Source organism: Dermochelys coriacea, chromosome 1, assembly GCF_009764565.3.
Source record: "Dermochelys coriacea isolate rDerCor1 chromosome 1, rDerCor1.pri.v4, whole genome shotgun sequence".
Lineage (NCBI taxonomy): Eukaryota > Metazoa > Chordata > Testudines > Dermochelyidae > Dermochelys > Dermochelys coriacea.
In genome coordinates this window covers 183911701-183923986 of record NC_050068.2, presented here as the reverse complement: position 1 = coordinate 183923986, position 12286 = coordinate 183911701, and the positions used below count along the sequence as shown (strand labels likewise).

Below are 12286 nucleotides of genomic sequence, written 5' to 3'. Positions count from 1 at the left end.
GACAGAGAGCCATTCGCAACACTACTGTAAAAAAGATGAATCCTATCTTGGATCGTATTTATAGAAATTGCTGTGGTAGGATAAAGAAAGTAATAATTTGGAATTATGCAACTTCGGTAAACTACATATGTTGTACTATGTGTGACACTGGAGGCCTCTTTCACTTAAACAATCCTAATAAACAATTCAACCCAAACCAAACAAACCAACCAAAATAGAAAGGCTTGCTAAATTCCCACCTAAAATGACAAAGAGCCAGATGTCATATTGTATGAAGAATTACTTGTGGGGAAGGCCCTCAGCTGGGGTATACTTTTGAGGATCTGTCCATGGAATATAACTGGGTAAGAGTAGAGTATTTACGATGCCTCTGAGATATGGTAACAATATACACACACCCTCTCCCACCTACCCATACCCCTCTCAAAGAGGTATTAATATTAAGATGAGTTAGGAAAAAGGGATTTTTCCTGCAACTGAGGAGTAAAATGAAGAGTACTGGTAGAAAACTAAAGATAATACATTTCAGGTTAGAAAATAATTCTTTTTTAAATGAGGAGCATTAGACATAAGGGATAAATAGCCTGGTAAACTATGCTGGGGTCTTGCTAATCCACACCAATAAACTGTGAACTGACACCAATGTAAATAGATTTCCAGGTTTGTCCATTGACAAGCAGAGCGAGGCGGTTCTGCTGGTAGTGGGGTGAGTGTCTATCACGTCACACTTCCCATGAGCTAATAGGAGAGCTGCACATTAAACATTGGTGGTGCTACACATAATTCAGTACCACGGCACTCTCACGTATTTCTGAAATATGGCTAGGCCACTTGCTGCTGCTTCTCCTCATCACTATAGGAAAATGGAATGTAGGGGAATGCTTTCACTCTGTAGGAGTGAAGAAGAAACCAGTGGCAAGGATTACAATGGGGCAAGGTCACCCTACTTCCATGGTCACCCCATCTTCAGCCACAACTCATGGAAGCCCTGCTTCTTCTCCCAATCTGATTCCCACAGCACTAACCAGCCCTCAACTCCCCTGTTTCACTGGAAGAACAAGGGGAGGTATTAGAAGTGGGAATTGTTATTTTCCCTTAGTGAGCCAGTGTTCATCCTTATTCTTGTAAGTGGGTTCAAAACTGGAAAACATACAGTCAGAGGCAGTAGTTTTAAGAAATGCCATTGAAAAAGAGAGAAGTAGATTTAAAGACATTTTAAAAAGCTTCCAAGCTGGCATCCTCCTGTATTCCTCATGCAGTGACCCAAGCAAATCTGATACCAGAGCAATGAGAGCCTACTTATTCCCCTGCTTGCACAATAGAGCAGCAGCAATGGGAAGGGCAAGCAGGAGCAATATCATAGCCCTGTTCTAAAGCAGCATTGAGTGCTGGGATTAAGCCTGGAGATGAAATGGCCCTTTCTATATTGGTTCCCTAGAACCATGAGGTACTACATTGACAACTAATAATCTGCAAATATAACTGTTCTGCTCCCAATCCCTCCCTATCATCATGAACAGTGATGTGTCAATGTAGCTGAGTTACAGTCAGTAGACATTTTCAAAAAGCAAATCAGGACAAATCCTTAAAGGATTAGTGTAGAAGCAGAGCCAGCTTAAAAGAGGGGACTGGATGGAGTAATTTGAACAGACTTTGCCATGTCTAACATCTGATTCCATGAGAAAGAACTTAAATTTATTCTAATGCTTTTCAAGTTTTTAAAATGTTAATCAATTCAAGCAACTGTTCGGAAGGGGTTAAGTTTTTTGAAAAAAATATTGATTTTTTGCAGAATTCAAATACAAAGTACTAATAAGCAGCAGACTAAAGAGATCCTAGGGTTGGGGGAAAGATACATAAGACATATACAGACTACATAATTTCAGACTATGTTTATTTACTCTCTATATTACATTACAACACACACTTATTCTAGTCAGGAAATAGCTGTTGTTCTTACCCACTGTAGCTCTGAATCACTAAGAGAACATCGTATATTCATGAAAGTCTCCAGTCTATTACTTTTGAAGTATATATCCTTTAAGTGTGAATATCATAAGCACAGAAAAGATCCAGTATTCATCACTGTGCTAGGAGGAATTCTTCCAGTGCTGAATGTTTTTGTGTTATTTTTAAGTGGATTGTAAACCACTTTACAACGTTAGGTGAAAGAGGCATTATAAGAGCAATTTGTGTATATATTGTGTTGTATTGTATTACAAATAATGGATCAGGAGTGACTTTCAATTTCTGCCTCATAGGCTGATTGAGATAAGGTTCAAGCAGAGGAGTCATCTGACGGCAGGGGCGTGGGTGCTGACTATTCCTTCAACCTCTCTGCAGAGAGGTCTGTGAAATGACATTAACTGCAGATTCAGAAGATAATATATGCAGTGGCATCACAGCTGATAAACAGTCTGCAATGACAATCTAAAGTGCTGAATTTGAGAAAGATTTTGATCTCCTAGATATAAAATTCAATCTCTAATTCTCCACTGTCCTTAACTCACACCTTCCCATTCCTTGCCTCTCCATAAATGATTCACTTAGCCTCTTTCTATCCTCCACCCCCAATTCCTTTGTCCTTTTTATCCAACCACAGAGTCTCATTCTCTGCATCCTGGCTGACTCCTCTCATTCTCTTCCTCCACTTATACTTCTGGGTTGCTCAATACCTCTGAAGAAATTCCAGGGACTACACCAAATTCCTCTACTATAAATTCTCTCATCTTTCTGTACTGTCATCTGCCTCATAAAATAGCAGTAATCCTCCTTCATTAGGGAATTCAGTGCTTACAACACTTATTTCCTATTTCTGAATCCCTATATAGTCCCTACCACTTCCTTTTTTCAACCAGGATCTTGCCAACTGTTTCAAGGAGAAGACTAACAAAAATCCAACATTACTTCTCACTACTCTTGCCAGTAACTAGCTTTGAGATCTCCGACTTTCCTCTTCCAAACACTTATTATGTGCCTTGCCTCTCTGAACCCATCCCCTCCCTCTGTTTACCTCTGTTATTCCCAATCTAACCACCAGCTTTTCATTTCAATTTTTTCTCACTCCCATAGGAACATCCTTTAAAAAGCTGCCTTTGACTCCACCTTTCCCTTCAATTATCATTCTCCCTCCTCTCCTTCGCTTTTAAACTTCTAAGTATGCTGTCTGAAATCCCCATAGTAACAGCTTTCTTATTTGCCATAGCAAATAATTCTGCCTGCCCTGTACAACAGAGGATTTCCATACAGAAGTGAGTCAGCTAAAAGATGAGACACCCAAAATAGACTTACCTAATTGACTATAAAGAGAACAGTATGAACATTGCTACACTTTATTTTCTAAATGCCATTTAGAAGGAAAGGAAGACAAAACAAACAAAAACCTACTCTTCCCTCAATGCTGAAGGTAAACGCCAGAGTGTATTTTATCTGTTCTGGAACAGAATTGCAAATATGCTACAATGACATAAGTGGCAAATTATTATTATTATACCATCACCCACTGCTCTCATTGTCATCGTGCCTTACAGATAAACAGATACTTCAACTCTTTTCTCTCTCCTCTCTTCTTCCTTTTAAACTGCTTTCTTATAATGGTCAGATGCTAGTAGCTGATAGTTGAGTCAGGTGTACATGGCACAACTGTCTGGGACATATCAACCTATAAAGATAAATACATCTTGCGGCATTTTCTGGAGCTGTTGAGATGAGGGCTCAGCTGGATCTCCTGTGGAAGTGAGTTCCATAACTGTTGATCGTTTGACAAATATGCCTTGTCCCAGGACCATCACTTACTAAACCTTCTTTGTTGCATCAGTTGAAGTGTTCCCACTTAGTATGACAGAAGGAGTGGAGGTGGAGAGAAGGTTGCTAAGAAAACTGAGCTCTAGTTCATTAAATACATATGTAAGAACAAAGATCTTGAAACAGATCTTAGATTTGATTAGAACACTCATTTGATTAATGAAGAGCACTGGTGTACTTTGATATGTTCCAGTGAATGCTGTACCAACCTGTAGCTTTTCAAGTGACTTTTAGTACTAACCCTTAAGTAGAGCATATTGCAGAAGTCTACTTCCTAAAGAGCAATATCAGTAAGCTAGTATCAGAAAGACAAGAACATAGCAATTTGTTTAGTTAAACATGAAAAGAGAAAAGGTTGGACACTCTTGCTAGGTGTAGATCTGTAGGAGTACGGATGATGAGCAGATGCCCTCAATGAAGAGTGATGTCAGTGTGACACTCTGTATCTGAATAGCACCCTGAAATGCCCATATTCACCACTGTGATATGATTATATCTTTTGTACAAAGTATGCCTTGTGAGGTATCATTTGAGAAATCATGATCTGTTAAACATGACTATCTTGTTGAATTGTAAGTGTTACCATTGCATGTGACATTATGAAGTTTTGCTGCGTGCATTACTGAAATATGTTGCGAGTCTGTTGAGAGATCCCCAGCTGGCCTTTTGATGGCAACAAAGGAGCAACTAACACCCCTAAAACAGATTTACATTAGGACTAGCAGCCATGTGTTGATGGCCCATTAAGGAGAATCCACTCTCCCAGTAGGCCCCTCAAAGCACGTAGACTACAGAGACCCACTATCTCAGCAGGATATGTAGATCACATGACTTCACATTTGAGACAGTATCTTTCCATGGATGGAGCAGGGTATAAATTGGAGTCTGCGATATCAGCTCAGGGCCTCTCTCCTTCCACACCTATTCTGAAGGCAACAACATTTGGAGGGGAAGACTTTGAACTGGAGAGATTAGTCCCAGGCTGAGCCAGGAATTCAGCCTGTGTATTAAGAATTTTGAATTGAATACAGTGCCTCAGGGGGTTAGAAAAACAGCTTGATTCAAATCTTGCTTAGTCAGATAAAGTTTAGAATGTAGACTATGATTTTATTTTTTATTTCTCATGTAACCATCTCTGTCTTGGTTTCCTACTACTTATAATCACTTAAAATATAGCTTTCTGTAGTTGTTAAACTTATTTTAATGTTTTATCCTTACCTGTGAGTTTGTCTAAAGTGCTTGGGGAGTCTGCTCAGATGACAAAGGCTGGTGCATGTCCACTATGCTTTGACAAAGTGGCAAACTAATTAATGAGCTTGCATTGTTCAAGAAAAGGTCTTGGGCAGTGTAAGATGGTCTATTTCTGGGGTGCAAAGCTTCAAGGCTACGGGGGAATTTTCTGGTGTCTCCCTTTGTTTAGTTCATGAGTGGCTTAAAGAGCATTCATGCAACTTAGCTGGGTGTTTCCCTGCATGTCGCTGGCTGAATGATCACAGCACTTAGAGGGGTTTGCTGTTTGTAACTAGCATAGCATTTGTGGCACTTTAGAGACTAACAAATTTATTTGAGCATAAGCTTTCGTGAGCTACACCTCACTTCATTGGATGCATCCGATGATGTGAGCTGTAGCTCACGAAAGCTTATGCTCAAATAAATCTGTTAGTCTCTAAGGTGCCACAAGTACTCCTTTTCTTTCTGCGAATACAGACTAACACAGCTGCTACTCTGAAACCTAGCATAGCATTGTAAGAGACAACCCAGGAAGGAGAGTTAAGGGGGCACAGCAGTCCCACAGTTCCAGGTTGTACCCAGGGATATGTCACAGTCAGTATTAGCTAGATCTTCAAAATGCTTTCCCTTTCACCCAGGCAGGGCCACACAGAAGTTTTTGTGAAGCCAGGTCAGAATCTGAAACTGAGCCCCTCCACCCCCATCCTTCCAAAAAAGATTATCATAGAGACAAAAGAGTTTAAGAAGAGGAGTCAGAGAGACATTCAGGGTTGCTGCCCTCCCTGGGGGGGGGGGTTCTCCTTTGCATGCTGCCAGAGGGATACTTCTGATCCTGCCTCTCCCTGAGCTCTGGTCCTGCTGCTTGTGGGAGCAATATTCCTAACCCCTGACCTTGCTCTTACCTCCAATCTCTTGGCCTGCTGGATTGCATTGGGCCTGGTGTGGTGCCAATGGTAGCAACAGTAGTATCTGGGCTCAGCTGGGATGGGTGAGTCGCTCCACAGACTGTTGATGGCAGTCGCCAAATTTGAGTGGCACTAAGACTCCAGAAGCTTATCACAATGCCTCTCACTCAGCTTTGGTCTGACCGACCCACTGTCATTTAGGGGGCCCTTAGCAAATTGCCCTCACCTCTGGCAGTCCTGTCCCCAGAATGTTATCTAGACTGAGCTAGAGGCAAAGAAATCATTTGAGGAGATTCTTACGGAGCCAAAAATAAGCTTCATAATATAGTTATTAAAGGTGCATTTGTGAAGTGCTGACTCACTGATTACACTTGTGAATTCTCTATGTTTAACAGATGAGCATGAGAGAGGATTATTTTCTTCAAGAGGCAATTTCCAGAGGGAAAAAAATCATACATCACCAATTAACTCTCAATAGAAAATATGAATAAAATGAAAACAAAACTCTGTAGACAAAACTGTGACCTACTATTTTCAGTGTTTGGTAAGCATAAACATTTCTCTATGGACTTAATCTTCTTTAGCTAAATCCTGAGAAGGCTCACTGTACAAAGATAGATTGAACAACACACGACACAGAACATTGTGGTCATATTGTCGACAAAAAATCTGGATTCTTTTCCTTTATACCCAGGGAGGAATTCATCAGAACCAGTTGAATTAACAGTAGTTTGCAATTCTTGAGAAGTCCTTAGGGATGCTGCTATAGTAAAGCCCAGATCATGCGCTTTCCACTAGTAACTAGCCAAGTGTGCAACCATAGTGATCTCAAGAAGAAGAAGAAACACACTTTGTCTTCCTGACTCTACCAACAAAGGCAAAATATAAAATGGAATGAAATCAGGAAGGAGCAACTAGAGTGTTTCCCCACACCAACACATAATACCTTAGAGTTCCTTGGAGGCTCCTTATATTAAATGAGGGGGGAAAGGAAGTCAATGGGACTATATTGATTTACAGCATCTGAGAATCTGGCCCAAATTAATCTAGCTAGATCTGGGAAAGGCATCTATATATGAGACTAGGTGAAACATTACTGCTGAGACAGACAAAGTAGGAAGGGATGGTGATTACAACACTCACTCTGAAGGGAGAATTTCTGTAGCCAAAGTGACATCCTGAATTATTCTATGAATGTAGTCTCTGATCATCCATTTTAAAATTAAATAGATATTGTTCCCAGTGCAAATGAAATCAAAGGCTGTACCCTGATCTCTCCCTATTGTGGAACAAATCAGATTCTTTAAGCCAAGTATCATCTTTTAAGGTGATCCCTAGAGGAATAAATCTGGCATCTGTAACAGACTTGTCAAAAAAGCCACTAAAAATGCCCAGACAACTCCCTCGCATCCTGTTCAAGCTCTACAACACTTCTGTCAATTCATCAAGGAAAAGTAGCAACTCTTGTCATTGATGGACTTGTGTTTCTTAGAACTAGAGCATACCCCAGAAGCATGAATCCTTGACATACACCCAACTAATTTCACTGCCTGTGCCCATAAGCATTGTGTCTTTAGCCGCGAGAAACTATAGTTTTCTCCTCACAAAATTAAACAAAACCACTGTATTACTTGTGACATTTCATTAAACAAAAGCAAAGACTTGCCTCTTCAATCCCCATTCCCAGACCACTTGTGAAAAAATTTACAAGACTAGATTATTGTTGTTTGAAGCAAATCTCTAGGTAAAAGTGGCTTTGGGCTTCCCTGGAATGAGGTTTGATGGCTCATCTAGTGAGGGAGAAGATCTTAGTGGTCTAGTCGTCTGTCTGTGAGAAAGCAGTGCAAACTCTCTACAACTCCTACAAGATCTATGTCCGTGTCACATTTAAGAAAGCAGTATTGAAGTGTTTCAATGATTTTCTTCAACTTTAATATTAATGCAACGGAAGAGTAAATGACGGTCATAAAAAGCCGCAAGTAAAAAAGTTTGAGAAATGCCAATTACTGGTTTAGAAAAAGAGAGAAAGACTTTTACTTCTACAATTTCAGATTAGGCATATGGGTAGGAAAGAGGTGAAATTACAAATATCCTAGTCAAAGATATCTTAAAGTCTGACAAACAGATTTCAGTAACACCTACAATATATAATCAATACTGGGTAGGTGTATCCATTTAGAGGGGGAAAAATGAGGAAAACGATCTTTAAGACAAACAGCAGACTAAAACCAAACCTGACAGGCATGAGTGATGACACAATACCCTCTTACTCGGTGCTGGTGACACAAAAATGCCACAGGGCACAAAGCTGTCAGTCTTGTTGTTTATCTTCTAAGACTAATAAAAGGAGGTGGGTGATTGACAGAACACAGACATGGGCATAGTCCTAGGCATGCAGTTTGCACTTCAGTTTGAAAAAATGTATTGATGGTTTCAGGCTTGACTTATTTATTATTTCCTTTTTATGCACTACCTTTATGTCCTCTTTTCTAAAACTTTTGAAATGGAGAATTTTTAAAACGATAATTGCTTTACAGTTTATATTATTAATCATAATTGCTTGCACTGCAATTAATTGCTAACATTTCCAAGGGTATCAGCAACTGGATGGGTGCCTGGTTCAGTTAAAACAAGGGTAAGTTTTGCATTAGCCCCTTTACGATTATCTTGATGGATAATGGAATATTATTTTAACGGTTTTATTTTTAGACAACTCTTTCAAAAACAAAGGTCAAATGCAGTTTTGCTAGATCAGCTCCTAACTACAAAAAATAGATGGTGACACAGATCTTTGTACAGAGTAAGTAAAACAGCACTATTTAGGTCTAACACACAAATCTAACAAGGCAGTTAAACCTGACAAAGAAGGAGAACAAGGGACAGTTTATACAGTGAAGCGTTGCTAAAAATAAGTGATTGCATTTGTTTATTGTGTGAAAGACTCTGTAGTAAAATAGCATTCTCAGTGGAGAGTACTACAGAATTTCTCAGAGTAAAAACAAAATATATTTACAGAGAATAATTCAACAGAGATGGCCTGTGTAACATATAACACGACAAGTTCCTTAAATCTTCTCCAAACAAGAGACAAAAAAGTATGTATAATGAGGGCATATACCTTAAATTATTCCAATTCATTACTTATTAGGAACATTATACAGTTAGAGAGCATCAACCCTGTTTTCTAAATCTATAGAGCCAGATTGTGGCTTTTGAACCATTGTGTTCACTGGAGGGATTGTGTAGAATCCTATGCTGCAGAAGTATATCTGTTATCCTGTAAAGGGATGCAAAATGTGTTCCCTTTGGTGCCCAGTAATCTATTCCGCTGGATGCTGAAAGAGAAAGTTGACAGTCCTGGTTCTAGTGAACCCATCCTTCCATAGGGAAGCTAACATCCACAGGGACAATAATGAGGAACAACGTGTATGCTCTCCACTGAGGCTATGTTCAGCTCAGCTGCAGTGGTTATTGGATTAGGCATGAGTTTAGTGCTTAGGAAACCCAGACACTAATTCTGGTTTGGACCCTGGTTTATTGTATAACTTTGGGCAAGTCACATAACCTCACTGAACCTTGGTTTTCCAATCTGTAGAAAAAGCACAATGACATACACTTAGTTTGTAGGGGTGTTGTGAGCCCTTATCTTTGTAAAGTGCTATGTAAGTGTAAAGGAAAAGTAAAGTAAGAATATATCTCAAGAGTTCTCATTCCTATGGCTGGTCGAAAAATGTCCCTTTTCTTGCCACAGAACATTTTGACTTTTCATTGAAAAACCCATTTTTTAATTAACGGAAAAAAATAAAAAAGGTTCAGTGGAAAACATTTTACCAGCCCTCCTCATTCCTCTCGGTCAGATGGCCTGTGGGGCAGCAGCAAAGGAGGAAAGACTTTAAATCAGCGGGGCTGACTCAGCATTTCACTGTACAGTTAAATCCTATAGCTCCGTCTGCAGGATCACCACCTTTCTGGTAGAGATAGTAGCTTAACTTAACAATTTCCAACTGCCCATGCACAAGAGCATGTTTTAAAGTGTTCATGACTTATCAAATATATTGTCAAGCATCCCACTGCATGTGCTGTACTACTATTACACACTATGGATAGGCACCCTTTTACAGTCCAGAGCCCCAGCTGGTGTAAGTTTTTTCATCTTCAATACTCATACTAATAGTTGTTGACCTTTCAATCCTAAATTGAAGTCCGGGGAGCTTTGCTGATTTACACGAGCAGAAGATTTGTGCCTAAATTTTGAAGCTCAGCTGCCTTTAGAGTTGTTCTCCTTTGCTGAAGGTGAAGGAGCAGAGCAATTATTTTGCAGTGGGGAAAAAATGAACTTCTCCCCATTCTTCCATAATTGGAAAAGGATTAAAGGGATTTTGACATATTTTTACCTTTAGACAGAGACTTGACATCACAAAGTTCAAGTCCACATCTTCAATCTTTTGGAAAGATGTGGATATGTGAAAAAGGGGTTTATGGTGGAAAACCTTAAAGTAATTGCTGTGGACAACCATTATAACTGTTGTAATTACACCAGCTTTCAATAGCATCTACTTATTTTCACCACAAACCTTTTGATACTATGTAACACTTCCCAATAGAAATGCAGGTACAACATCACCAACTTGAAAACAATGACGCACTTCTTTTTACCATGTTGTAACTGCATTAAGACACCCTGTCATACGCACTACAATGCTTACTATATCATTTCAATACTTGACGTTATTTGCTCCTTTGGATCATGTCTCAGAAATTGAATCCACCCAAGGCTCAGTACTGCACAGGCTACCATCTCTTATAGCTTAAGCAATATAAAAACCTGACTAGCCAGAGAATACATCAGCAGGTTAAAAAAGCATTCAACTCACGTATTTCAGGTAATAACAGTATTTTATCATTATTACAGGTGCAGAAGTCTGCCAGTGTTTCAGCCATCTGGCCTCAGAGCAGTATACAAGTAAAATCTGTGAATGAATGAAATATATGAGCTGAATACAGTTATTTTTTTAATTGCTGTAGTGTGCATTTGCAGAACTGCTTTCTCTGTATTGCATTACAGCAGTTAGTTTTCTTAAAGAGAGCACAACCTTTTATTTGTGTGTACATGCTACATTTTGTAGAGAAAACCACACACACCCCACTGTGAAAATGTACCCTCATCTTTTTGAAACTTTTGAGGAGCAAATGGAGATTTTTTGAAAATATTTTATATTTTAGTAATCATAAACATCCTGTCATCTGAGATTCTGTTGTATGTTCAGAACAATGTCCTGATACATAGACACTACTGATTTATTTTTAACCATATAACTATAATACTGCATCATTACTCCTCACTACTAGTAACACCATATTTTGAGATCCAGCCAGTCACAATTAAATGGAAGTCTTTATACATAGTTATGGTTTAAAAAGCAAATCTAAAAATATTACATTGGAGACGATTTAGAGTCAGGTTTCTAAAGAAGGTGCCTTTAGGTTAATAAATCAAACTCGAAGAAGAGTGACTTTATTTTGACTAGAAAAAAGAACAAGGCATACTTATGGCACCTTAGAGACTAACGAATTTATATGGGCATACGTTTTGTGGGCTAAAATCCACTTCATCAGATGCATGCAGTGGAAAATACAGTAGGAAGATACACACACTCACACACACACACGCGCACACACACACAGAGAACACAAAAAAATGGGTGTTGCCATACCAACTCTAATGAGACTAATCAATTAAGGTGGGCTATTATCAGCAGGAGAAATAAAAAAAATGTGTAGTGATAATCAGGATGGCCCATTTCAAACAGTTGAAAAGAAGGTGTGAGTAACAGTAGGAGGAAAATTAGCATAGGGGAAATAGTTTTTAGTGTGTGTAATGACTCATCCACTCCCAGTCTTTATTCAAGCCTAATTTAATGGTGTCCAGTTTGCAAATTAATTCCAGTTCTGCAGTTTCTTGTTGGCATCTGTTTGACTATGTAGCTTTGGTTGGATTGCAATGTGATCAGCACATATATGCACACTAGCTGTAATTAAGGTCCTATTTAAACAAAGTACATTAGTACGTTTCGAACTTTAATCACATGCTCAAATTCCAGTCAAGCCAAATGGATTTAAGCATTTCTTAAGTATTTTGCTGAAATGGATCCTTGCAATCTAACTTTAGTGATAGAACCTACAATCACAATTGTGTGCAATAAATAATTTTTTAAAAGATACAACAAATAAGACACAAGGAAGAAAATAACAGAGACAGGGTGCGTGAGGTAATATCTTTTATTGGATCAAGTTGTCTTGGAGAAAGAGAAAAGCTTTTGAGCTCCACAGAGTTCTGGGAAAGGTCT

The 12286-nt window shown here is 39.0% G+C and overlaps 1 protein-coding gene across 9 annotated transcripts in view; it reads right to left on the bottom strand.

Moving 5' to 3' along the window:
• The window catches only part of CADM2 (cell adhesion molecule 2), a 1073705-nt gene that overhangs the window by 195908 nt on the left and 865511 nt on the right, over nucleotides 1-12286 (bottom strand). Inside the window, exons 1-2 of one of the 9 annotated variants that reach the window (XM_043509692.1) lie at nucleotides 7402-7407; nucleotides 3801-3803 (exon numbers count right to left, since the gene is read on the bottom strand). The exons of the other annotated variants lie outside the window; for them this stretch is intronic. The gene's annotated coding sequence lies outside the window, so the exon portion shown is untranslated. Of the gene's footprint in view, nucleotides 1-3800; nucleotides 3804-7401; nucleotides 7408-12286 lie in introns of those variants that run through there. 9 annotated transcript variants of the gene reach the window in all.